The 27,567-nt window shown below is 42.3% G+C and overlaps 1 protein-coding gene across 1 annotated transcript in view; it reads right to left on the reverse strand.

The window, feature by feature from the left end:
* Positions 1–27,567, reverse strand: part of sorcs2 (sortilin-related VPS10 domain containing receptor 2) — a gene marked incomplete at both ends in the record, with an annotated part of 185,409 nt that overhangs the window by 133,372 nt on the left and 24,470 nt on the right. The gene's annotated exons all lie outside the window — the stretch shown is intronic.

Genomic DNA, 27,567 nt, shown 5'->3' on the forward strand with positions numbered 1-27,567 from the left:
TCTCTCTCTCTGATCGTTGATGTCAAGCGGAGCTATTTCATGTCACACTTGACTGAAACCAGCAGTCACAATGAATTAGGGAAAGATGGGCAGGTTTTGGTGTTAGCGGAGGGCAGCGGCGGGGCAGATTCGACCTGTCGGGATTTAACCCGGTCTGCCATCCCGACAACAATGCTGCCATGAATGATTTAGATCTGGTGAGCGAGAGCACAAAGCTTTTGTTTGGCTCTCCCACAGGACTCATCCTCCATTTCACTCTTCCAAAAACAAAAGGCTGAGGGTAACTGACTGTAAACAGGGTGTGGCTCAGTAGGTGCATGAGCACATTTCATTCTTTTCCCAAGATAATCTGAAACAAATTAAACATCAGCAATGCAACAAAAGCTCAAGGTGCACAAAACAGTACAACCATGAGGTGATAATTGAAATGCCTTTGGCCAGGATTTGTGATCAATATGTGCTTTTTTCTTAACACACAACTCAAAGGGGTGTCAGTGTTTAGTGGTGGCAATAAATTACTCACAATAATAATTTACTCCAGTGTGTGAAGCAAAATAAAATATCTAAGCAATTAGTCAATTACATTTGAGAGTAAACAAGTTGGTTTAACACAAGGCTGCAGTCAAACATTGGATTTTGATCATTAGGGCATTCTGGGAAAAGCTAGTTTTCGGCTTGAAAAGCAGGCTCCTTCTTTTTGACAGGTTTTTCTCACCCTTATTTGTTCCTTTAGCTCTCTATCTTACTATATGAGGACATTATTTTAAAGGAGCTCAGTTTGCTAATCATGAAGAGCACTACTCAACCTGTGTAAACAGTTGTACAATGTCTTCGGTAGCTCTGCAGGAGTTTCAGGTATAACATAAAAGGCCCCCTTTGCAGTGGAATGGTTTCAAATGCAGTTTGAATGGGAAAAAATTGGTTCAGCCACTGTGGAGATATCAACGTCAAAATTCAAGAAAACTGTCTTGCCAGCAAATTTAAAAACATGTTTTGCCTTTGCATGGTTTTTAGTTGTAGGTTGGTAATATAACAAAATTGACCCAGGGGAATAAACACTGAACACTGACCACAAAATCCTTTGAAGGTTCTCCTCAATGGGCCATATTCTGAGAATATTGAGCTGGGTAACATAGAAACAGAGAATCTTGGGAAAATAGATACGCTGCCCCACCAATTGGTGACAGATGGCTAACATTGAGATTTTGCCTGTTGTTTGCTGATTTAAAAAGAATAAAGATAGGATGTAAAGATTTGATTACTGTTCTGATGGTGTCAATGGCTCATTGATTTTGCTTTTTAATTTTAAGTTTCTGGTCACACACTCCCTAAAACCAGATCTAGAATGTTTAGCTCATCCTCTGCTGCTCAGTTCAACACATTCCTTTTTCACATCCAGACTAGTTTCTCTGGCGTCCCTTTTTCTACAAGTTGAATAATTTTACAAACACATGTTCCTCCACCTTAGATGAATCCAGCGAGATTAAACAATCTAGTTGCATCTCAATGCTCTGGGTACATTAAAATAGATAGTATTAGATATTGTTCATAGGTCAAGGTGAAATCATCTACATATCAAACAGTCTTGGTATTCTGACTCATTCATTAACTCAACATCGCAGAAATCTCGGTGTCATTTACTATCAACAACTTTATTTAAATTAATCAACAAATAAAATATATGGTTCATCTCAGAAACATTTTTAAGTATTAGAACATTTCTTTTTCCCAAAAATCTGTAAACCATCATCCACGCCTTAGTTAGTTGATTTGATTACTGTAACTCCTTGATCCCTCTCCCACCTCCAGCTCATCCAAAACTGCAGCTCTACAATTTTGAATCAGACTCTAACCAAACCTGGCTTCCTCACGCCGGCTGCCGGTTGCTTTTAGAATTGATTTTAAGATAATATCGATTATGTACAAAGCCCTGAGGGGCCTTTGCAGTCAGGGCTCCGAGACTGTGGAATTACCTACCTAAGGATATAAGGGCTGCAAATGGCTTTTGTTTTTTGAATTCTTATTGTGTTTTAACAATGTTTTGTTTCAAGAACTTTGTAGTGATGTGAAAGGTGCTGTTTAAATAAAGTGTAGTAATATATCCATCTGTGATTTTTGTTCCACATTTAGCATGTTGCCATTTTTGGTTGATCACATTAGAAATGTAACGTATCATTGTGATAAGGCCTACCATCTGTTGTCTGTCTGCGTGTCTGCCAAATACACCTTTGGATTGATTTAAAGTCTATCTATGAGGAAAAGAGCTGACTCACTGAACACTTTTTTCACAATCGTTTCGATCTTTGGGATAGTTAAGAATAAATATAAGGATAATAAGTATTGCTTGTTTTTGGAGCTTTCCAGCCCATTCTAGGAAATAAGAGCTAGAATATTTTGGTCTCTGTTTCATCAATTTAGACCATTCTTTTTCAACCAGTCTCTTGTGAGTCCACCAACTTCATGAAAGAGATATAGTTGATAGCGCTTATAGAGCTGGCTCAGGTTGGCCCTGGTCCAGCCCCTAGATATGCTGCTATAGGCCTAGACTGCTGCGGGACGTCTTAGGATACACTGAGCTCCTCTCTCCTCTTCTCTCTCTCTCCTTCTGGATGAATTCATGTCTCTTCAAAGCACATTACTAATTGTACTCCTTCCTCGAAGCCTCTGTGCTTCCTCGCCTCAAGTTTCCGTGGATCGTGCCTCCTGTCTCCTGGGTCCTGGGTCATACCTCCTGCCTCCTGGGTCCTGCCTCCTGGGTCCTGTCTCCTGCCTCCTGGGCCCTGCCTCCTGGGCGCTGTCTCCTGGGTCATGCCTCCTGGGCCCTACCTCCTGCCTCCTGGGTCCTGCCTCCTACTTCCTGCCTCCTGGGTCCTGCCTCCTGCCTCCTGGGTCCTGCCTCCTGCCATGGTCCTGCACTTTTCTCTATCTCCTTCTGTTTACATGGATCGTGGTTATATCTGGACCCTGGTCCTGCCCGACACCTCATGCTATTATTATTATTATTATTATTTGCATTGTTATTAGTATTGCCAATATCATTACTGCTTTTATTATCATTATCCACTGTTGTTGTTATTTTTGGTAGTTGTGGAGCACATCTCAAAGAGCTGAACGCCACAATGACAAAAGACAATAAAATCAAAAAATTTCCAACAATGGTTTGACCATTTTAAAAATTGTCAAAATAAAAACAACAAATTCAGCATCCATCCATCCATTATTTATTAAGCCATTAATCCTTTCATGCAAATGTAAAGCTAAAATAAATGTCTTACAAATGTCAAATGTCTTACCGATATCCCCTTCACTGGTCTCTCATTTTACTCGCTCTGATTTCTTCTACCCCACCACTCCCTCCCCTGCCTTTGTTGTCTCTCTTCTCATCTCTTCATCATTTACCTGCTTCCCTCCCTGTCGCTCCCCAAGCGGGTGAGGAAATCAATCACTGATTTGTCGATCTCACTGCAACACCTCACACCCAGACAAGAGTTTTTTAGCATCGACCAGCTCCTCCCTGCCAAGATTTAAAGGTTTGTAGGACTGGGTGGAGAGAATGTAAGTTAGTGTGTTGTGATTGTGCAGCGGGTGTGTTTGTGTGGGTGCCTGTGTGTGGGTGTGTCATTTCAAATAGGAGTTCTAACAATGGGGGAAGACAAGCATCTTCCTCCCTCTTTCCCTAAGGATAGACTCCTGTCTCATAGCTATTCTTTCTTTGCCTTTCTTTGTTTCCTATGTATCACACACACGCACACACACACACCCACACGAACACGGCGCACACGCACACACACACACACACATGCACATATGCACACATGCACACACATGCACTATTGTTGTTGCCTGTGTTATTATTCAGTAAGCCCTTGTGTCTATGGAGACTTCTAATGATAGGGATGGGTTAGTTGTGCTGCTGTTATTTAATTTTACAGGATGCGAACACACACTCACACACAAAACACAAACACAGCCCCATCATTGTCCTGTCACAGCCGCAAGCTATTTTTGGAAACCTTTCCCACAGCCCTCAGTGCAAGTGCCTTCCCGGCCTCTCTTCCCAAAGCACCTGTCAACCCTCTGTCGCCCTCTGTCACCATGCCAGCCAATCAGAGCCCTCTCTGACAGGAAGTAAAGCTGACAGCCCACCAATCAACTAATAACTACTCTCTGCAGCAAGACATTGTCGAGGCTCATCGTGGATATGGATGCAGTACTTATGGTTATTTATAGTATAATTACAGCTTGATTACAGGAAAACACTTTGCTGTGATATGAGACAGGCTAGTTGGCGAGTGACACGCACATCAGAAATGAGAAAAAACAGGATTCTTAGATGCATTATGATTGTGTTTTATATGTAAAAAATGTTTTGAATGAGGAAGATGCACTAAGCAAGTGTGTTACATTACTGTAAATAATTGAATGCAGCAAGAGATTGTTTAAACCAACTAGACTGTGACGGCGAAGCTTCCATGCAAAGCAACTCAAGGATGGCAGCCGCCATCAACTCCTCTGTTTCCACTCTGCTGAGCTCTGTGTGGGAAGGGGCTGAGGCCCAACTGGCAACGAAACTCCACAACGATAAAACACAGCAAAAACACAGTGCAAGATTATTTTGCTCTTTTTTTTTGTCATGTATGGTGCGGTATTTCACAAAAGCCCTACTCGCAAAAAACTATAAATACATAAAAAGACAATGTAATCTTTAATAGATGAACAGATAATGAAAATACACACTCAACGTAATGCAGTCAGGTAACTCAGGCAAAGGCTGCATCAGAGCAATAAACTGTCACGATCCTGCTTCACGTCCCCTTCATCAGTCACTCCCTCCTCGTCAGCCCTCATTCCATGCACCTGGCCCATCCCCGTCTCACCTGTAGCACATTCCCTCAATAGTCTTCACTACTTAGGTCCCCTCATTTGCACTTGTCCCCTGCCAGATTGTCTTGTGTTTTAGAACCAAGCTCTCCAGTGTTGTTGTGTTAAGTAAAGTATTCTGATTGTGTTACCTCTGTCTTGTGAGTCGTGCTTCTGGGTCCTAGTCCTTCTAACCATTACAGTACAATCTGGCCAATTATGGACCCAGCATAACCTTCTGCAGCAAGCCGGTTCAAGAGGATCGAGAATGCCCTCCAGCAGCACGAGGCGCAGATGGTCAGCTTCGCTGCGGAGACACGGCAGTCTGCAGCAGTCCAGGAGCAGGCTATGACGACGATGACCGCCCAGATGCTACAACTGACGACGGCCCTGACCCAGCTGGTAGCCGCTGCGCCGTCTCCTGCCTCTCCAGCCTCTCCACCTCCGGTCTCACCGGCGCCTGTGCCAACACACAAGCCTCGTGTGGGTACCCCGGAGCTCTACGCTGGAGAACCTGAGGGCTGCAACCCATACATCACAAACTGCTCCATCCTGTTCTCTCTGCAGCCCCACACCTTTGCCTCGGAGGAGGCTAAGGTAGCTTTCACCATCAACCACCTGACTGACAGAGCGCGACTGTGGGGCACCGCTGAATGGGAGAGACGCACGCCGGCCTGCTCTTCGTTCCAGTTTTCCGCGGAGTTTCGTAATGTTTTCGGGGCGGTTTCCAAGGGCCCAGATCCAAGCGGGGGACTAGCGGAGCTGCGTCAGGGAGACCGGACTGTGGTGGATTATGCCTTGGAGTTTCGAACAAGAGCACGCCTTAGCGACTGGAACGAGGCAGCACAGTGTGAGGTGTTCTTGACTGGGCTAGCGGAGTATGTTAAGGATGAACTGATCTCTTTTGATTTGCCTGCCAGCTTGGATGACTTAATAGAATTGACTTCCCGAGTGGACAGACACATCCAGGCAAGGTGACCGGAGCGACGCAAGTGGGAGACAGATCGCCGCGCATTCACCCGACGTCAAGCTCCTCTGGCAGCCACTAGCATCACCTTGGCCTCTCCTCCAGTGGAGGTTGAACCCATGGAGGTAGGGCGCACCAGTCTCACCCGCGAGGAGCGGGAGCGCCGTCGCCGGGGAGGTCTTTGCCTGTATTGTGGCCAGGCTGGTCATTTCGTATCCCGGTGCCCAGTAAAAGACATGGCTCGCCCGTAACAGGGGAGGTACTGGTGAGCCGAACGACAAGACTCTCTCCCAACCAAAGACCCCTTTTCCACGCTCAGCTGCTACTCGCGAACGGATCACAGACCCTATCTACGTTCATTGACTCTGGTGCTTCATTGACGAGGACCTAGCCCGTCAGCTGGGTATCGAGCGGGTACCGCTGCCATGCCCTGTTCCTGCCAAAGCTCTGGACGGCCACCTACTGGGGACAGTGACTCACCAGACCGCACCAGTTCGTATGCTCCTGTCTGGTAACCAGCTGGAGACCATTCGGTTTCTTATCCTGCGGTCACCCCAGCATCCACTAATCCTGGGACACCCCTGGCTCTGCCGCCATAACCCCCACATCGACTGGGCCACAGAGGCCATCATGGAGTGGAGTGCATCATGCCATCTGATCTGCCTGAAACAAGCTGCTGCACCTCAGCAGTTAGCTTGCCCCAGCTCTGCGTCGGACCTGTCAGGAGTGCCTACGGAGTACCATGACTTTCGGGAGGTATTCAGTAAGGTCAAGGCCGCATCCCTGCCCCCACATCGTCTCTACGACTGCGGGCCGCCTCTACTCCTTATCTGCACGAGAGATAGAGAGGCCATGGAGGCGTACATCAGTTCCTCCCTAGCAGCTGGGATCATCCGTCCCTCTTCTTCACCTGCAGGTGCGGGGTTCTTCTTCGTAGGGAAGAAGGACAAGTCACTTAGGCCGTGCATTGACTACAGGGGCCTCAATGACATTACCATCAAGAACCGCTACCCACTCCCACTCATCTCTTCTGCCTTTGAGTTGCTGCGAAGGGCTACCATCTTCACCAAGTTAGACCTACGTAATGCCTATCATTTGGTCCGGATCCGAGAGGGGGATGACTGGAAGACAGCTTTCAACACCCCCACTGGACATTATGAGTACCTAGTGATGCCCTTCGGTCTGACTAATACCCCAGCTGTCTTCCAGGCTCTGGTGAACGATGTGTTGAGAGACATGCTGAACAAGCAGGTATTTGTCTACTTAGATGACATTCTCATTTTCTCGAGGTCCCGAGAGGAGCACATCCACCATGTTCAATCGGTCCTCCAACGCCTCCTGAGGAATTCCCTGTTTGTGAAGGCAGAGAAGTGCGAGTTTCACGCCTCTTCTGTCTTTTTTCTGGGCAGATGGACCCTGCCAAGGTGTCAGCGGTGACGTCCTGGCCCATCCCTGACTTCTGTAAGCAGCTGCAATGATTCCTGGGGTTCGCCAATTTCTATCGCAGCTATAACACCGTGGCTGGCCCACTCACAGCCCTTACCTTTTGAATCAAATATACACAATATGAAACCTTATACTTTGACAATCTTAGTGGGCCCTCTGAAAGCCACCTTTACCATCTGTTCTAGTTTATTCTCTACAGACATCACAGATAATAAATAAAGACAAACTATTTTACCTTGTTTTGCTCCATGGAAGATTGGTGCAAATGTCTAGTAATGAAGATCAAGCTATCCTATAACATACGTTGAGGGACCGAGTGCTAGAGGGTGAACTTTGAATTTTGCCTCACAAATCAAAACTCTCTTTTAGCGCCTGCTGGGAATAAGCTTGGTTGATTGAATGCTAAAATACACTGACACTTGAACACATCCCCTTCCAACAGACCTCTCTAATTGCACGCTGAAAGGACACTTGTAACCATGATGGCAGCCTCACTAGTTCAAACCACAACAAAACAAAACAATTCATAAATTCACATTACATGGAAGAGGAATGAGGGGAAATTAAGGTTGGGTGGAAGAGAGGATAGAAAATACAAAAGTTCAGAATTGAACGACAAAGACAATCCACTTTTTCTGATGTCTCCACAACAGACAAAGTCAAATGGAGAAACTGTTTGTTGCTGAAGTTGTTTTTTTCTCTGTACATCATTATCTGGCTTTTTGAATCAAAGAAGCTCGCCGGGCAGTGTCTGCTATAATTTAAAAGTTAAACTGAAAAAAAGCCAACATATATTGCCCTAGCACCCTGCCAAGGAAAAATGAGTTTGCATATAGGCAACAGTCGAAAGCATGTGTATCACAGACAATACACACAAGTTATGAGCAGTCATATTGTTTTGTAAGAAGTCAACTGAGAAAAAAAGCCATTTGAACCCAGGGATAAAATGTTCAGTAGTAGGCCATAGTTAAAACAGCAGTATGTAAACTGTGAAGTGGGAGTTTAACCAAGGCTTAAATCGGAGAACTAGAACTAAAGTCCTATGGCACAACTTACTTTACCCAATGTGAAAAAAATAATGTCTTATGTAAGTATGAAGGCAAGCATCCTTTGTTTGGTGTACGCATGGTGAAATAACGATGCAAAACAAATAGATATAGCACAAATAGATAACAAAAAGCAAAAGAGTGATGCTAGTCTCCTATACAACGGTGGTGATAGGTTGTTAAGATAATGTTGTCAAAAAACAATAAATAAGCGGCTGCTTTTCTGCCAGAAAAAGGCCCTATGTGGACAAAGGCCAAGGGATGATGGGGAAAAGTGATCATTAGTGTCATGAAAGACCTATTTTCTCTCCCAATTTTTAGCTTAGTACCAGAAATGAGATTAGACTTTGCCATACACTTCAAAAGAACACCCAGTTTCAACCACAGTGATGTCATCTACACTATGCCAAATACATGCTGATGAGCTGATTGGATGAAATCAAAAGAAGACACAAAGAGAAATGGACAGAGGGAGGGGGAAAAAGGAAAATGAGAAAGATTAAGAGTAAAGCGATGGGGCAGAGAAGGAAGAAGAGTGAATTGAAAATATCTGCGTTGAGCGCCATATAATTACAGTGCTGTTTCATTATTAATCGTTCCCAGTGCAGATAGGACTTGCATGAGCGTTGTATACATAATTAATAATGAGGACTGCAGCATCCTTTTCTTTCTATTTAATCATGGATGGGTGGATGACAGGAAAAGGGTGATGGTTGAAGAAAGAATATTCAAATGAACCACAATACTCTGTATTTCATTTACAGTGTTGATTTGGAATCAAATATTAAATTAAAGGAGACATAATGAAAGAAAATGCTATTGCGGTATATCGTTGTTGCCTAAATAGTTTATAGCATTACGAATAATCCAACGAAAGCATCAGATATCTATTTTCTCAATGGTTGCAAAGAGGTTCCTGTTGGTTGTGAACACACACTGTTCAATATAATGAACTGCAGTGATACTATTATTGCACTATTAAATGTGTTTAAAAAGATGCCTTTTCCCCATGTCAGAAGTGAACATGTTATTAAGAGTCAGCTCAAAAGGTGTGTGACAGTATTTTATTCATTTTATCTGGCTTGCAGTGTGAGCGCCACCGTGGACGTCCAAATACTCTCACGTGCACAAGCTGCTGTTCTCTTTCTTGGTAAATCTCATGATTGTATTCGCCTGGTGTCCCCTGACCCCGTCTGTCTGAGCATCCAGATGCGGGTGCAGAGAGGATTAGAGCCCAGTGAAGGCCAGAGGGAAGCCAGCTTACATCCCCACCAACACAACACAGCTGCCTTCAACACTGCTTTATAACCTACGGCACTACTCCTGGTGCTATTATTAGGTGACAGGCTGCAGCAGATGAACAGAGAAATAACTGCTTGCTGTTTGCTTATTGATCCCCATAAAAAAATCTCTACACGAGGGTCAAAGCTGTTGTCGGAGACACAATGGCATCCTGGAGCTGGTAAAGTTTTGCTGGTAAAGCCTTGTTTTTAGAGATGCTGATCATCAGCATGAACCATTGATACCACGATTAACAAAACATTTCTTGAAGTAAGACTCTGTGATGCGTGCTTGGGGACTGGATTCAGGAGAACGTACAAGAATTGTATCAATGTGTTTGTATCTGACCCACAGTGTACGGACCAATCAGCAGCATGTGAGGAGCGACTCACAGCTACAGGCGGGATGTAGTTGTGTGTGAGAGGGAGCATCTTTTCTCAAACTTCTTACACACACTACAGCGATTCAAAACTCTTGAATGTTTGAGGAGGAAGGACATCTAAACAGTATTGTTTCTAATACACATTGAATAAACTGCATTTCAAAGTAAACAATAATTTCCCCAAATTAAATGAATATGAGCCTAAAATATCTGGGAGTTCAGTCTTCTTCACATGGTACCTCAGCAACCAAAAAACAGTTGGTCTCACCGTCAGGCTTCCACATAATCAATGTGCACTACATTCTAACTAGGATTAGTTAATAGGGGGCACTACATGGAATAAGGCTGAGGTAAAGAGTGCGCCTTTGATGCCTACTGATGAAGGCATGAATATGTATACAGTATGCAGAAATGCAGAGTTGCTATTTCATGGAGAGGGTTGTGTGACCCTCGGGGATACAGTTTGATCGGCTGTAGTTTGGCCTGCAGCTTACAAAGTCAAAGCTCTTCCAGTGAGCGGTTGGGGAAAGCAAGAAAACCGGGGATTGGGTGAAAACGGGCTGCCATTTCTGAACATGTATGCAGATACAGTTCTCTCATATACAGTAGAGTTCACATCACACACACAAAATGGAGACAGCATAAGACTGGCTTCGCTCTGAACCCCTAAACCTGCTGGCGGGATTGAAAAGCATGTTTTCTTCAAACAATCGGCAAAACTACATCATTTATCAGAGCCAGTAGCTGTAAAGCTGCAAACTTCGACTGAACTGCAGGCTGCTGAACTCAGGGCATTTGGGAAAGGACAGGAGAGGTTGTAAGTATAGGTAGGTTGCACGTTATCATAACTACACACTATTTAGCATTAGTTAAGTATGAGTAAACACTTCATTCATAATTTATAAAGCATTGTTACAACATGAACACTCATTAGTATGCAATTCATAAACACAGTTATAAATGTTTTATTCTGGATTAATAAACTTGACTTATGTGTTTCATGATTGGGTTTTCATACTTTATAAATGTTGGATTCTCCATAAAAAAATTAACATATATTGCAAACCAATTGTTAAGGACTTATAGATGATACACTAATGGTTAGCATGTGCTTTATAAACGTGTTGTAATACTGCAATTCATGATTAATTCAGGTACTACTCATTAAGTATTAGTTAAGTATGTTCTGTGACCTCATCTAAAGTGATGACTATATGCTTCACGAAGCATTAATAAATTACATTGAAAGGCCAGCAGTGCCTCAAAGCTATCCAATGTTCGTAACACTCGTGGTGTCACGCCGGAGCACTAATGAAAGAACCCAAATGCACGACCCGAGGCAGAGAGTGAAGTTCACAAGAATTCCTTTATTGATAAAGGTAATATTGCAACAGGATAGAGTCTCTGGAGAAAGACCGCCGAAGGTTCTCCCGATGTAACTGGGGAGGGACTGAGGCCGGTCGGCAAGGCTCTGACCCGCTGTGGTGAGAGCAGCTGTCTCACTCCGGGGAGAGTAGAATCGCCAACGTAAACAGTCCAGGGTCATTCACAGGAAGGCAGTCAAACTCGGCAGAGGTACAGGCAGGGATCGGGCTTACTCGGAAACGAAGGGACGTCGGAATTAGAACAGGATATCAGGCAGGAAAAACGCTGGTAAGTTGACTCACAGGTGAAGAAAAACGAACTGGCAACGAGACAAGTGAAGCACAGAGTATATATACAGACTGGGAGGGGAGTTAACGAGACACAGGTGAAACACATCAGGGCAGGGAGAGGTAATCACACATGAGGAAGTAAAGACAGCAGACATGACACAGGAGGATGATTTCAAAGTAAAACAGGAAGTGACAAGACAACAAAATAAAAGCACTACCGTCTAGTGACGGTTGTGACACGTGGACACTTGGGACAATGTTGGATATATGGATTCCAGTGTTTTCCAATTTTGTAAAATAAATCATCAAAGAAATTCAACTTTTTCCTTTTTTTTATGAATTATGGCATGTTGTCCTGCACAAATACACTTTTGAGTTGTCTTTACATCTAATCAGGATTTTGCTGTTTTCATTAAGGTGCATGACTTTTATACCGCATTGAAAAAAATTTAACTGGAGCAAAGAAACACTCTGAAATATTTTGAGGTTCAGCGGGCATAAACTACTACAGATACCACCAGAATTATTTTTAAAGGATCTTTATTGATTTTTATGTCAGCAACATTTACTGGGTGTTGGAGTTTTTGTTGATGAAATGTTATAAACGTCCATCCAGACTGAAGATAGTATTACCTAATCAAGCATTTGTCACATAAATAGCCTATATTTAATGTTTTACCCATTTACAGACATTAGATCCCACTTAGAGGCACCATTATAGCTACAGATCCTACATAAAGTCAGTTAGATACATGAGCTCTTATCGTCAATCTCTATCTCCCCTTAATCATACACACACACACACACACGGTACACCTCATGCTCCACCACCACCCTTCTCCTTTCATGTGGAGCTAATTAAGTAACAGTGTTGCTGTTAATTAATTACTATCCCACGTTCAAGGCCCCCGCTCGTTTGAGCAAATTAACGACGTCCTCATTATTGTTGCTGTCTCAGGAGCGCCCTGGGTTTAGGCAAAGTGAGTGTGGGTTGCATCTGCGTGTGTATGATGCAGGTGTGCTAGGATTGTCAAAAAGATTATGGACTGTATTACGTCTATTTTCTAGTCTTCAGACCACTCAAAGCGCTTTACCACGACATGTCATTCACCCATTCACACCCATTCACACCTGATGGGCGGGACCACCATGCAAGGTGCCACCTGCCCATCAGGATGAAATGTCATACCCAGAGACCGGAAATTTGGGGTTACGTTTCTTGTCCAGGTACTGTTACCCCTGAGCCAGAGCCAATTACCAAAAACAGAAGACTGATTTTAAGATTTTAAACTTTTTTCATATACCTAAATCTAACTGACTGACAACTCCAAAAACAATCCCTTCGACTGCAGCTGTCACGGAGGCATAACAGAACGATCTTGAGTCTAAATATTACTTTTATGATGCGTCTATGTCTCTGCCCTCAGGGTGGTGCACTCTAACCACTCGGCTGCCGGGCCACCTGCCTGCAGTGTTTTCCCTGACTTGTGTTTGTCTTATCCACTGCTGTGTGTCAACTTGATTTTTCCAACCAATCAAAATGAAGTAGAACAATGTTTTATTAATCTGTGGCAGTGTTTACTGTTGACTTCAGTTTGCTCTCATCTCAGACTTGACATTAGGTCTCTCACTGCACCCATCTCTGCACACCGCCCTCAACCATTTAAGTGAACATAGCATCACTCTTGTGTGCTTATAATAGCTGCTGTATACTGGAAAGCCATCATGAAGGACTGCGTAACATGATATAAACCCTCAGGTTTAGTTTTTAGACTGCACCCTTTAGAAGCAGATAAGACATATCAACATTTTGCTCTGAGTACAAAATATGAATATTCTGTGTGACCATCAACTGATGAGAGGATGCAGGGTCACATCAGGACCAATCACCAACACAGAACCGTGTGCACAAGAGGGCCGCCAAAAGGCCGGCAGTGGACTTTAGTCTCGGTCTGCTTTGGAATCAAACTCTCCTCGTTTTGGAATTTATTTAAGAATGTACGTGTGTGTGTGTGTGTGTGTGTGTGTGTGTGTGTGTGTGTGTGTGTGTGTGTGTGTGTGTGTGTGTGTGTGTGTGTGCGCGCATGTAAAAAACAATGTGTCTTGACATGCTTGAGAGTCCAAGAAAACAAGTACTTTAAATGCCATATTTCTAATGCACGACAAGTTATCATGCTAAGCTGTCAGAGTCACTTTATACTTCTCCTATTTCACTCTAACCCGAACCCTTTCTCAAATGCGAACAAGTTCTGTAATTTATATCAATTTGTTGGTGTTTTTGCTGCAGCGCTGACAGATTAATACAGACATAACTAATGTTCCACCAAACATCAATCACTCTTCTGCGATGCCTTAATGAGCACAATGTCCTTGTCACCCTGCCGCTTCCCTTCCTTCGTTCATCGTCACTCGCATGCACAGATCACATGGTATTTCCATATATGAATATCAATGTTTTTTGCTGGTGTAGTCTTCACAGGTGACGGCCATGTGCTTTTCTGTGTTAATGCTGTGGTAGAAGTCCAACAGTGTCCTCAATGTTACCTTAATGGTTTGATTTGCCATGAAGCTGCCTGGAAAGAGAATGCAGCCAAAGGAAGAACGCATTCTTGCTTTCTCTAGCTGTTGGCCGTTGTGTGGCAGCAACATGCATTCCTTATCAGGGTTATGGCGCTTCATGCATGTAAACATAGCCGGTGTTAACAATGAACTCAGAAAGAGGAGAAGATGTTTTCAAACAGTCAACACTTCACATCTTACTTTAAAAACACACCTCTTTCTACATATTTTGATTGATCAGTCTCATTCTGACTCTTTTAGGCCATTTATCCCTCAGTCATATCTGACTGATGGCATTATATTCCAGCAGTTCAGGAATATTGAAGGTAGCTAATACCCTAATAAACATTATCTGATTATCAGTAGCAGTGTTGCATTGATGGGACTTTAAGGTATTGTTTTCCACCCCAGGGTGCTGTGGCATGGTAGCAAAGTAGAGAATGAAACAGATTTTTTATATCTTTATTGCTCATAACATTTGTATGTACCCTGCTGCACTCACATTTTGAGTTTGCTACAATGCACACTGTTACACTTAAATGGGTTTATGCATTGCATTAGCTTTAGCAGTGTGTGTGTGTGTGTGTGTGTGTGTGTGGTCAGAGGTCAGTCGATGATGACATTCTGTATCAAGAGGCACACAGATGCACTAATGCTTCCTGCAACATACGTATTCCTGCATCACAGGAACCAGCGTTGGGATCATGACACCATCGCTTTATAATAATGCGCAAGGGGGCCCTTAAGGGGGCAGCTGATAGAAATAACTCTTTATTTGACCTAAATTAACTGCAACAACAATAGAGGGGAAGAGGGTATTAAGGGGGAAAGAGTGAAAAACTATTAGAGGTCCACTGAGTGTTGTTTTCATCGGAGCAGTAAATAAACGCTGCGGGGTGAAGACTCGACTCCCAGGTTGCCACCCAGAATTATGCCTCCATCGCTTGTTTGCACCTCTGTGCCACGGTACCCCATTAAAAGATAAAGACCCAGAGAAGAACTCGTGAGACCCCAGTTTGAACCAACTTGCAATTTGTAATTATAAATTATGATGCCGGAAAAAGACAATCAAAAATGTTAATCAAAAGGTGGTTTCCTTCTGAAAATTTGAAGTACTCATGTAATTCAGAAACTGGATAAAACATGCAAAATTATTTAAATCGTGTATTTGTAATACCCTATGTATCTATAGCGTCTGTCATACTAATCTTCATCATCACCAACAGCAATAAAGATATTGATCCCAATGACCCTCATATATATTGGCCTTTAAGCTAGTAAATCTTATTATATGCTATTGAACACCAAATTCTTGGAGAAAACGCAACACACACAACACTTAAAAGACTTAATGCACACTTTGCCTTACACCGCAGTACAGAGCCAAGTGTATCCCACAATTCACCACAGTCTTCTCACAGCACCCATCCAGCTGACAGCAAAAAAAAAAAAAAAATATATATATATATATATATATATATATATAATATATAAAACAAAAATTATATTATCATTCACTATAAAAACAAAATAATATTAATAAATTATACAAATTGTCAATATTTGTGTTTTTGAGCTATGCAATATACCCAGTAATATTTGTAAAATAGGATATCTGCACAAAATATATGCTTTCCAGCTTGTCCTCTCCGCTAGTGCACGTCTCTGCTGCGCCGTGCACGTGGTGGGGCCATATGGATTAGGCCCAAGAAAGACGGGTCTAATAAGCAGTTTAGCCAATCACTGATTAAAGAAATAAACAAGTGACATACAATATATCCAATCAGCGTCTTAAAAAAGACTTCCAGAGGGGCCATTATCAGTTGGCCCAAAGCTGCGTGTTCCCATTTCTCCTTCTCGTCAGGGCAGACGAGGCGAGCGCCACCCATGATAACAACATGATAGCAGTGATTGCGAGCAGGAGCACTGCTCTTTAAAGAAAACCAAGCGCTAACTCGGTATAATCTCTCCTCCAACACCTGTTTGAGAGAAGACCTTTGGCGGAGAAACTACAGGTAAAACACCTGGTCCCAGATCAACCGGACCCCACCATAAGACAACAGACTGGCGTGAAAAGGAGCAGCTTCAGCTTCTGTGCAGACGGCTAAGCTACAACAGGAAGGTTTGGCTAAGCTAGCTGATGGATGCAGTTGTGCTAACGCCGTATTTTACTTTCCATGCTTGCTTTTTAAATCAACGTGGACCGATCCAGCATGGACAGCTACTAGAGTAAGGTACATGAAGCACTAACTCAAGCTACTAAGCTAGCATATCAAGCTAAGTCAACATCGCTACCCACGGACGCTGGGCTGTGGCGAAGAAACACAATAAGGTGGATAAAAATGGGCACATTTTATCAAAAATAATTGATTGTGTGAAGTTTTGTGGGGCCTTTGAGTTGGCCTTACATGACGAGACTGCAGGACGACTGCTGCCGGAGCACCATAACAGACAGCGTTTTTAAAGACACGTTAAAGACAGCACGAGCTGTTGGAAGGCATGCTGTCGGTTATTATATGATATGTAAGTAACCCAATTTGTGTTCTGGCTTTAGAAACTGTTTGTCAATCAATGTTGTTGTTTTTGATGCATCATGTGTTTTACCTGCGCTAAGATGAGATGCTTTTATTTTGAAGGCGGTTCGCGATAAAAAGGAAGTCTCATTGTATGTCAAAAGCTACGGAAAGAGGAAGAGGTACAACATTAGTTAAAGTTGTAATAACTGTGTGTGTTTTAAGGAAATTGGCATGTGTGTGTGTGTGTGTGTGTGTGTGTGTGTGTGTGTGTGTGTGTGTGTGTGTGTGTGTGTGTGTGTGTGTGTGTGCTATTAATGTTAGTAAGCTAACATAATTATCGTTTTTGTGCCTTTGTACACAGCTCTTACGTTGGTTTTGGGAATTTATCAATACATTTGAAATCAGCAGTCAAGTGCAGGACTTTCTTTCAGAGGGGTATGCGACATGATATGATATATTTGATATATAATATATATATATATATATATATATATTATATATCATATATATATTATAATATACTGAATTGTATTAATAAGATGTCCTTATTATGTGTTGGAATAAATGTTAAATATTTAACTGCAAAGTAGTAATGCATGATACCTTTTTTTGCATTGAATCATACTGGGATTAGATGGCCCTACCAAAATAAATTGCCACCAGCCGCCACTGGTCCCTAGTTAACTCAACTCATGGAACATATTACTTATTATATATTTAACAAATGAATGGATTTATTTTGATTATATCTGCTTATGATGTGGTAAAAGGTTTGTAAGTGACATGGTAAATAGAGCCTGAGCAGGGACCTATTTCCATTGTATTCCCATTATTTCTAGTTAATTCCCATGGAACGTTTCTATCTTGAATATTACCGGAAATTTGCAACCCTAACTTTGTTTTCTCTTAAGTCTCTCTTTTGGAAAGAGGTGAACATGATGTGATCATGGCCGTCTGAACCACATACAGTTTACACAGAGTTTAGACAGCTTAACCTGATATATTAATACATCACTTTCCCACACAGCAACTCTCTTCCTGAATAACAAAACAATGCTCGTACCATCACAGGATCTTTTAACCATCTGTCCCACCTCACAATGATGTCAAGTGAAATGTATGATGGGATATATTCAGGTAACTAAATGTCCATCTGTGTCTGCTCCAACCAAGGAAGCGTCATGCAACGGCTCCAGGTGAAGTATCATGGGAGGGAGGACAGCTGCTGAGTCTCACACCCAGTCAGCTGTTCAGTGCGACATACTCAGAATGCCCTCAGGGTTAAGACCCCAGAAGCGCCTGTTGGTATGCGTTGTTTGGATGTGTCACCACAGTAATCCAAGAAAGCGGTGCAACCACAGAAAGTGGGAGAGGAGGAGGCAATAAACAGGACAGCTGAGTGGAATGATCACATTGATCCCATTCTTCAGTCTTTTTCCCTCTGCGTTCATGTAGCTCAGTGACAGACAGTAGTAGCTTTGTGGTCAGTCTTTCAACATCTTCATCCCTTCTTGAATGATCTAATCACTTACAAAGAATGTGTTGAACATGACATTAATAGACACTAGCCTGATCGCCCAACCCTCACCGCTATCAACCCTCTTTTTATGTTGCAACAATAATGGACGCCGTATCACCATCCCCCATTCAAGTCTAGACATAATAGGCGAACATCCCAAAGATACAGGAAAAGACAGATTGAGGATCACAGATATTCTTGCTCTGGGCAGACTACCCCGGAACAAAACCACTGGGAGGAAAGACAGCTATCAAAGCCAAGTAGCCCTGAGCAGGGAGTGAGCTAGCTGGCACCGGTGGATATTTTCTATGTTCTGGAAGATGAATGACTTGGCAGTTAAATAAGCTTTGTGGTCCCAAAGTGTGTGTTCATCATTGATATGTGACTTCCTTCTGCCATTCTGCATCAGAGAGACATACTGTTGCTTTTGTGTATTATAAAAATTAACAAGAAAGTACTGATCTGATAAAACATTTATCTTTCACAAATGTCAACAATGAATAAAGGGGTTTTTACTTAAACAAAGTAAGCTCTAAATAAAACAGATCTTAAATTTCCATTAATGACTCTACAGCCTTCACAGTTATACCAAAACCATTGAGATCTGTTGAAGGTCAGGGTTTTGACATGTTGTTTGGATAGCACAAGTATTACAAAACTTCTGGGATTTTTTTTTTTACTATTCCTATTTTGTGGATGAAACAATTAATTGATTAATCACAACACTAGTGACTGATTTTACAATCATGAAAATAAAATGCATTACTAGAAATTATAATTAATGTAAAACAGGCTACAGTGTTTCCAACACTACAAGATAAAGGAGCAAGCAGTACAGAAGTGGTCCCAGCCACAATAAATTAATGTCAATCTTGGATTTTGAGGAGCCTGTTAAGCCCTAGCGTCCCCCAATTGGGGGGCCCTTTTATATCAGGAAAATCAAGAAGAAATCATGGTATAAATCCCTCGCCCCCAAAAAAACAAACATGTTAGGTATCAAATTAAACATAAAAATCAGGGCTACAATAATATATGTTCTCGATGTACAACCTCTAAACATAACTCAAACAATAAATGGGATTAGGGGTTAGGGTTAGGGTTACGGCTAGGGCTTAAAGGGTTAAACAAGAGAAACATACTCCACAAAATGAAGGAAGATGTACTCACTGTATAGTAATCACAGTTACCTAAGCAAGGCTCTGGTAGGGGATACAGACAGACACAGCGAGCTGGCAGCTACCAACAGTATACCCCGGATTGCTGCTCCTTCAGGCTCTGTAGGGTTGGACCACTGCCACCTGCCAAGGCTTCCTCTGGAGAATGGATGTTTTTCAGCTACGAGGATGATTTTGGCAGCTTGTACTTTGATGAACACCCAAGTATTATGCTTTTGTATGGGTAAATGCAAAGACAATCAGAGCACTTAATTACCCACAATGCTAGGTTAAGCCATATTATTCTACATGATGCTAGGCGTGGAATAAATATCATGGAAATAGCCTTTTGCTGGCTGGTGGCTCTGGTGCAGCACAATGAAACACAAAAACACCTTAGAGGCAGAACCATAATAGAGTATTTATGTAAATTTACATAAGTAGAGTTTAGCATATCCACCAGTAGGTGGCCCTGAGGGGATGACAGTTTATGCATGAGATCATGCATTTGATGTCACAGTTGTCATCGCTAAATATATATACCTCTTTTTTTTTGTAGATGCTGCTCCAAAACACCAGCCCACACAGAGACCCCTCAAGATGGACAGTTTAAGGAAAAGTCTAAAAATCATGTAGCAGAACTAGGGGTATCTGCTTTTTTATTCCTTACCAGTGTTTCCCATTAGATATTTCCGTTGCAGCCCACCAAAGTGTATTTTTCCCCACCACAGTTTCATAATGAACCAAAATATTTTTACACTTTTTAACGGGTAGGCTGGCTGGCACTCTCTGTATGGATGCACAGCGACCGGCTCAATTTTGGTTGGAAAGGTGAAAATGCGCATTGCTTCTCCAGGATCTGAGGTTTGATAATCGGTCAGAGCCTCCTTTCCAGAACCCATGGGGAGGTTGAGTAATGTGATAATTGGAGCATGACCAATCAAAAGATTACATTTTGTGACTTTTTCATGAACTACCATGACCGCGTTTTTTTCCACCCAAAAGGCAACTTTGGGTAGAAGACATATTGGTTTCCATCTGTTTCTATTTGTTTTCTCCAAATAATTAGATTTGGTTAGATCCCTGGAAGAGCGGGTCAACCTTACAATGTTTTCATCCCAGGGTCCACCTGTCCGCATATCAACGTGTCCTTGAGTGAGACAATGAACCCTCAGGTGCTTCACAGCAGCTCACTGCTCCTAAATGCTATACTACCATTAGTAAAATGCAAAGGTCAAATTACACTACGTTTTGGTGCGTATGATTGTATCTGACGATAACAATAAAGTTGAAGTTTTTTTTTCTAAGTTAAAGTCTTGACTAAAAAGGCTGAATACATTTTTATGAGTTTTTAATTAGCATATGATCTCCCCTACCTGATAGGGGTGAACACTAGGAATTAGGGTATCGCAAGATTTTCTATGTCAATAATAATAATCTGTGTTGATTATGCCCGATGATACATTCACCAACACTGGGTTGAGAGTAAGGTTTATCTATAATATAGTAGAGGTGTCTAATACCACATGCATGTCCTCTGTGTGTTAGCTGAGGTGGCTATCAGCGGTGATGTACATAAACCTGGGTTAGCTGAGGAAGCTATCAGCAGTGATGTACATAACCCTGGGTTAGCTGAGGAAGCTATCAGCAGTGATGTACATAACCCTGGGTTAGCTGAGGTAGCTATCAGTGGTGATGTACATAAACCTGGGTTAGCTGAGGTGGCTATCAGCAGTGATGTACATACACCTGGGTTAGCTGAGGTGGCTATCAGCACAAAAACCTGGGTTAGCTGAGGTGGCTATCAGCAGTGATGTACATACACCTGGGTTAGCTGAGGTGGCTATCAGCACATACACCTGGGTTAGCTGAGGGGGTTATCAGCAGTGATGTACATACACCTGGGTTAGCTGAGGTGGCTATCAGCACAAAAACCTGGGTTAGCTGAGGTGGCTATCAGCACATAAACCTGGGTTAGCTGAGGTGGCTATCAGCACATAAACCTGGGTTAGCTGAGGTGGCTATCAGCACATAAACCTGGGTTAGCTGAGGTAGCTATCAGTGGTGATGTACATAAACCTGGGTTAGCTGAGGTGGCTATTAGCAGTGATGTACATAAACCTGGGTTAGCTGAGGTGGCTATCAGCAGTGATGTACATAAACCTGGGTTAGCTGAGGTGGCTATCAGCAGTGATGTACATAAATATGCATTAGCTGAGGTGGCTATCAGCAGTGATACACATCAGAGCTGCCAACTTGTCAAAAAACCTTGGAATGAGATTTTGTCGGGGGTGACCAAAGTTTTGCCGTGCACGCAGCCACACACGTTGGTGCATTTAGCTCCACCAATTTGCCTGGATGGACACATGAAATACAATTATACTGGCTATTGTAACACTCCAAGGTAGGTATAGTTTGCTAGATGAATATGCCCCTACTTTGGGGTAAATAGGATGTATATGCAGCGAATAGGTTTACAGAAGCGCTCCTTAGCGCCATCTATCGTCGGGGAGTTTGAAAAGGAACGAACCCTCCTCGGCCCAAAATCAGAATTTTTTTTTTGCCGTAAGAAATTGGTTGTGTGGCGTGAGTGCGTGTGAAAACATGCAAAAACGTGTGTCACACGGCGAAACCGTGAGAGTTGGTAGCTCTGTGTACATACACCTGGGTTAGCTGAGGTGACTATCAGCAGTGCTAACAAAGTGGACCCGCTGTTACCTCTTACATACTGGTCTGCTTTACGACAACACTCCCTGGACTGATCTTCACATACCTCTTATCTTTCCATAACAGACTGTGTGTGTGTGTGTGTGTGTGTGTGTGTGTGTGTGTGTGTGTGTGTCCCTGATCAAAGCGCAATGACTGCATAAAGGGAGAAAAAGTGGGGATAATGACAAAAAAGTAAATGACAAAATGAAAATGGCAAAATGAAGAAGACCCATGATGATAAATAAAGAGTTAGTGGAAGAAATGGGAGATGGTGTGAGCAGCAATGTGATGAAGAGATTATTTTGCAAGTGGAGAGGAGAGTCACTGTGGAGGGGGTGGAATGAAAAGAATCGAAACAGAGGAAGGAGGGTTCAGAGGAAAATAAAAAGGGCGTAGAGAGATAGAAAGTGAGAGAATGAGTGTGAGAGATATACGGTAGACTGAACAGAAACACCCAGGGCGTATAACTGCAGAAAGCTGTATTATAGAGCTCAGACGTTAATGACTCTCTGTATTGAGTTTGCAAGTGAATCCAGTATAATAGTATAATATATATAATATACTTGATATACATTCTCTTATATTGAAATATATTCACTGCATTATCTGATTAATTCTCTGGCTAACCCATTGATCCTAGCCTAAAGACACACACAAATCTTTAAAGTCAGTTGTTCCACTGCCACTGCCCAATCATGTCGAGGAAAGTGTTCTGAATTGCCTTTTAACAGGCAAACACATTGTGATTGGGACAGAATCATTTGTGGAATAAGGGAAGAGAAGCCACTAAATTGGAGATAATCTTTGGCCCTCTTGTCCCATGCAGAGGTCATCACTGTGACCTGCAGGAGGACAAGTAGCTTTACTGCAAACAATGTCTGTTTCAACAAGTAATGTAGACTTGGATTGGGTCTTAGGAAGAGCTGCTTGGTTTTTACAAAACCTGCCAGTGTGGGCGAAATAATTTCACGCTTCATGTGACTGCAATGAGGCATAATTCTCTATGAGTATAAGATGTAACAAAAGGCTTGAAACCAATAGCATTGTATCGAAGACATACTGTCTTTTGGGATTGCACTTTTCAAGATGTAGTCGCCACACAGTCAGACTGCATTTAATATTTGAATTAGGGGAGAATCTTTCAGAACTGACTAAACAAATCTGAAACTTTTCAGTCAAAACACATTTCTGTGAATGTAAAGTTGCAGCAGAGAATCCTCACATGGATGACACAGAGGACTGGATGCAACGTAAGCCATGTTACGGTTTAAAAGGATTCAGCTGCCTGGATTTTGGAGGCATCCATTTTCAACTGACTCACAGTCAAGCACTGCAACATAGCTCTATCCATCTCCTGTAACAAGTGCTTTCTTTCACCTCTGGGGCACCCTTATCCTCATCCAGCCCCTCAGTAAATTAATTACCATGTGTTAATTACAGCCAGTACACCTGAGCCCTCAGGCTGCCAGTGCAGGGGTTTAATCAAACACTAGTGACAGTCATTAGCTTAATTATTAAGCCTCCAAGAGCCAAATGCCCCTGGAGAGTCCATCGGAACTGGCAGCATCTGAAAGACCCAAAGCCTCATAACACCTCAATGCACGTCCCACGTTTAATAATGAACATTTAATGATGGGACGGACAGTACGGGATGTTGTAAAACTGTACTTCTCCTGTACTTCAATGCACTGTATATATAGAAAAGGTGTGTCTACATGGTTTTTGGTGGAAGACACTTCATATTTCTCAAGAAATATATAAATCCTGTATATCTCCATGTTTGTGAAGTGATAGCTTCAGTTTCAACTCGCTGGGTCTACAGATTTCTGCATTTGCTGAGTCTGACATCGTTTCACTGTTTGTACTCTATTGTTTCACACAACATGGTATATTCAACAATTACACTGCAGCTGCAACTACACGGTGTAAATTTTCATTAGCATATTCATACTGTTCGAACATCAGCAGGACTGTAGGCTGGTAATGGTGACTCTTTTTAAATTCAGGTGTATTATTCATGTCAGACACTTCCACTCTATTCCACATCCTCTATTCTTCCTCTCTTCAATTGTCACAGTTGACAGGTGCAATATTCCAGTTGTTCTCCTTCAGGCGAACGTACTGAACAACGAAACAATTTCTGCATTTACATGCATGGCAGGATACAGTATCATTCACATACTTAGACATGTTCATGCTGGCAAACACACACCCAGGACACGGCACGACAGAAACAGCGTTCGTCTGCAACAACTTGTAACACTTTCCGGATCAAGCAGTGGAATTTAAAACACTTCCACAAATAGATGGTGTTTATTTGACTCACTTTCAGCTTTTGCTGATAGATACTGCTGTGTTACAAAATAGAAAGTGCCCACATATGATGTCCTGCACATTGGTAGGAACTGTAGTTTCTACAGTGATATCATATATGAAAAAGAAAAGACATTGTATTATACATAAACATAACTCCACATGGGTGTGAATATGTCTTTTTCTGCTTGGATGTGAGTGATGACACTCCGGAGAATTGTAAGTTGTTGAAGAGGAAGAAGGAGTACCCAGCAGATGGAAGAAAGGTGCAGGAAAAGCTTCCGCCCACATATGCAGCACGCACTGAGAATACATAAAAGACAACGAGCAGACTGAAGATGTGCAGCCTACTGATTCCCTTTCAGGTGTTTTTACCTAACAAGCTCAGGGAACACTGTGTCCCCAATGTTTTTTAACAAAACAGTAATTTAACAAAACATTACACAATTTATAAGCGAAACTATTGTAGCATCTAAACCCATAAAGGAATCTGCTTCTGCCTCATAAAATCACTTCAATCCAACATTGAAGGAGTAAAAATATCTTTCAGCATCACTCCATAGGTGCTATCATCACAGCTCAGCTCAGTTATAATTACCAATGACCCACAAGGCCTCCCACTCTAATTACAGGTGTTACTGGACAGGTAGGCTTAAAGGTAGAGCCGTTTCAACCTCTACAAAGCGCCATTGTGCAGGGGTTCTCGTCGCAGGGGATGGAAGGTGGATGGAAGGTGCCTTGTTTTGGGGGACGGCAGCTGCACTACCACTCCTCAACTGACGCCCATGTCATCATAAACAATATTGCGTTAACCTCTGCATGAACTGGGGTGCTTCATCTGAACAGAGAGAGACAGAGAGTGGAGTCTTGATGGTGTCCCAATGCGAGACAAAGCCTATGTGGGACAGAGAATACCAGACTGGGTCAGTGTCACCCAGCAGAATGGGCAGAGATGACCCTAATACTGTACACAAAGCTTCTCTGTTGAACAGTTTTAGTAAGCCGAGTGCCTCATTGTGTTCTGACCAGCTGGGTAGCTTGTGAAACCTTTGAACTGAGAAATATGAACTATGTATTCTGAAATTGAGTGACTAATTAGACACCAATTACTAAACCGTAATATATAAAGTCTTTATTAAACACAGTTTCACTTTTTTAGAGGGTCATTTGTTGCTCGAGGAATACTGTACTGTAAACTAAAGTCCAACCACATCTGGTTGCTACTTCACATGTCCCTTGTAGCCTGGATGTTGTCCAAACCTCAACATCCTCCTTGTGAACTATTGCTCATATACTTAAGATTGAATGTTCATGTCTGGTTTATTGAATGGGATAAGCTATTTTTTCAGAATCCTTTTTGTTGCTCAGATTGAGAGCTCCCTTAAAGAGCAGACTAGAGCTATTACTGCCAAATAGAAATATATTTGTTAGAGTTAAATGCTTAACACAAGTGCTCAATATGCTTTATTGGTATGAATGCAATATGGACAATATTGCAAAAACACCAAGTAATAATTAAATTATAGGTGGAAAAAATCATAAAATCAAGTCTCTGATTGAAGAACCATTTGTGACCTAATCTAAATAGTTTGGGATCACGAGCGATAAAAATACAGCACATGACGATGTTCAAATGAATCACATCTGCTGTGTTCCCCTGATCACTCAGCCATGTAGTAAATGAATGTGCCTTCAGTGACGAGATGATTTTCTTCGTAAAGCAAATGTAAAATTGCGGGTTCACGCACATGTTTACTGTCAATAAATAAGTAAATTGATCCGCACAAGTAAGGCTTTAACTGACAGTACAGACAAAAAGGTTTTATTTTATGTGAAAAATATTATTGTATTGAATATAGCAACCTGCTCCTTCAGTTGATTTCCATTTGTGTTTGTTTCCATTCACTCACCACAGACGGTAAATGTCACAGACAATGTTCAGTTTCCGACAACCAGAGCCGCTTTTCAGCACAGCCCAGACCGCGAACCAGTAAAGCACCGAGGGCTTCAGTGGCTTCGATCTGGTCAACAGGTTCACAACAGGGCTAAAAGCAACAATGTGCATGTTTACATTGACACTGAATAAGTGCATGCTTAAGTTTAAAGGAACCCAATGTGAAAATGTTCAGTTGCTAGAAGTGTTTTTTTTCCCAGTTGAGATGATTCAACCAACGCACCTGGATGAGATGGGGACAGAGAGTAATCCAGATTTCCATGCAAGAACACAATCTGCTCCTCTCTCTGCAGTGTGACTCACAAAGTATTTGACGTGACACCAACCTCCACAGCTGCACCTACTTTGGAGAAACCTGCAATTGTTTTGTTCCAAATATCTTTCTGTTGTGGAAAATTTAGTTAATGATGAATACTCTCTAAAAACAATACTGAATAATAAACGTCAATCTACCTATTTAACTGACTGCGCGTCGAGACTCCACGGGTCTCTCAGAAGACACTCCGCTTCCCCCACTGGACACAGAACACTAGAGAGAGACTGGTTTGAAGTTCAATTCACGTAGAGTTATTGGCAACGAATCATCATCACAAACAAATCAGGGCCCTATTCTTCGTACCCGGTTTACTGAGTTAGCTGGATAATATTCAGGATAAGATGACGTAGGTCAGGCTTTTCGGTTCCACGATCAAGTTTAGATAAATCACCATAGCAACACATTGGAATCCTTTAACCTGCTGCAGGGCAGGCTTACTGAAATTCACTGGATAAGCTGGCCACTCCCACCGGACAAAAAAGGCAGCTCCCTTCCTCATTGATGAAAGAGCAATATTAGTTATATTAGTTTTATAGGGAGAGAGTTCTTCCAGATCGCCAAGATCCATTCTCACATCAGGATGACTTCCTGTACAAACGCTATCGATTCTGCCGACAAGGACTTATTTATTTATAAGACCTCCTCGAGCCGTACATTGCGAACACCACACGGCGCAGCAGAGCATCGACTGTCTCACATACTCTATGCATTGCCTTGCGCTTTTTTGCGAGTGGTACATTTCTGTACAGTGTCGGTGATGCAGACAACATCGGGAAAGCCGCTGAATGTTTTCTATCTGGTTCTTTGTTGAACCAGGTACGAGGAATATGTTCATGACAACATGAGTCTCCAAAACATTTCTCCTTCCACACTTTCTGAACAAATCAAGT

Source organism: Taurulus bubalis, assembly GCF_910589615.1.
Source record: "Taurulus bubalis genome assembly, chromosome: 3".
Classification (NCBI taxonomy): Eukaryota; Metazoa; Chordata; class Actinopteri; order Perciformes; family Cottidae; genus Taurulus; species Taurulus bubalis.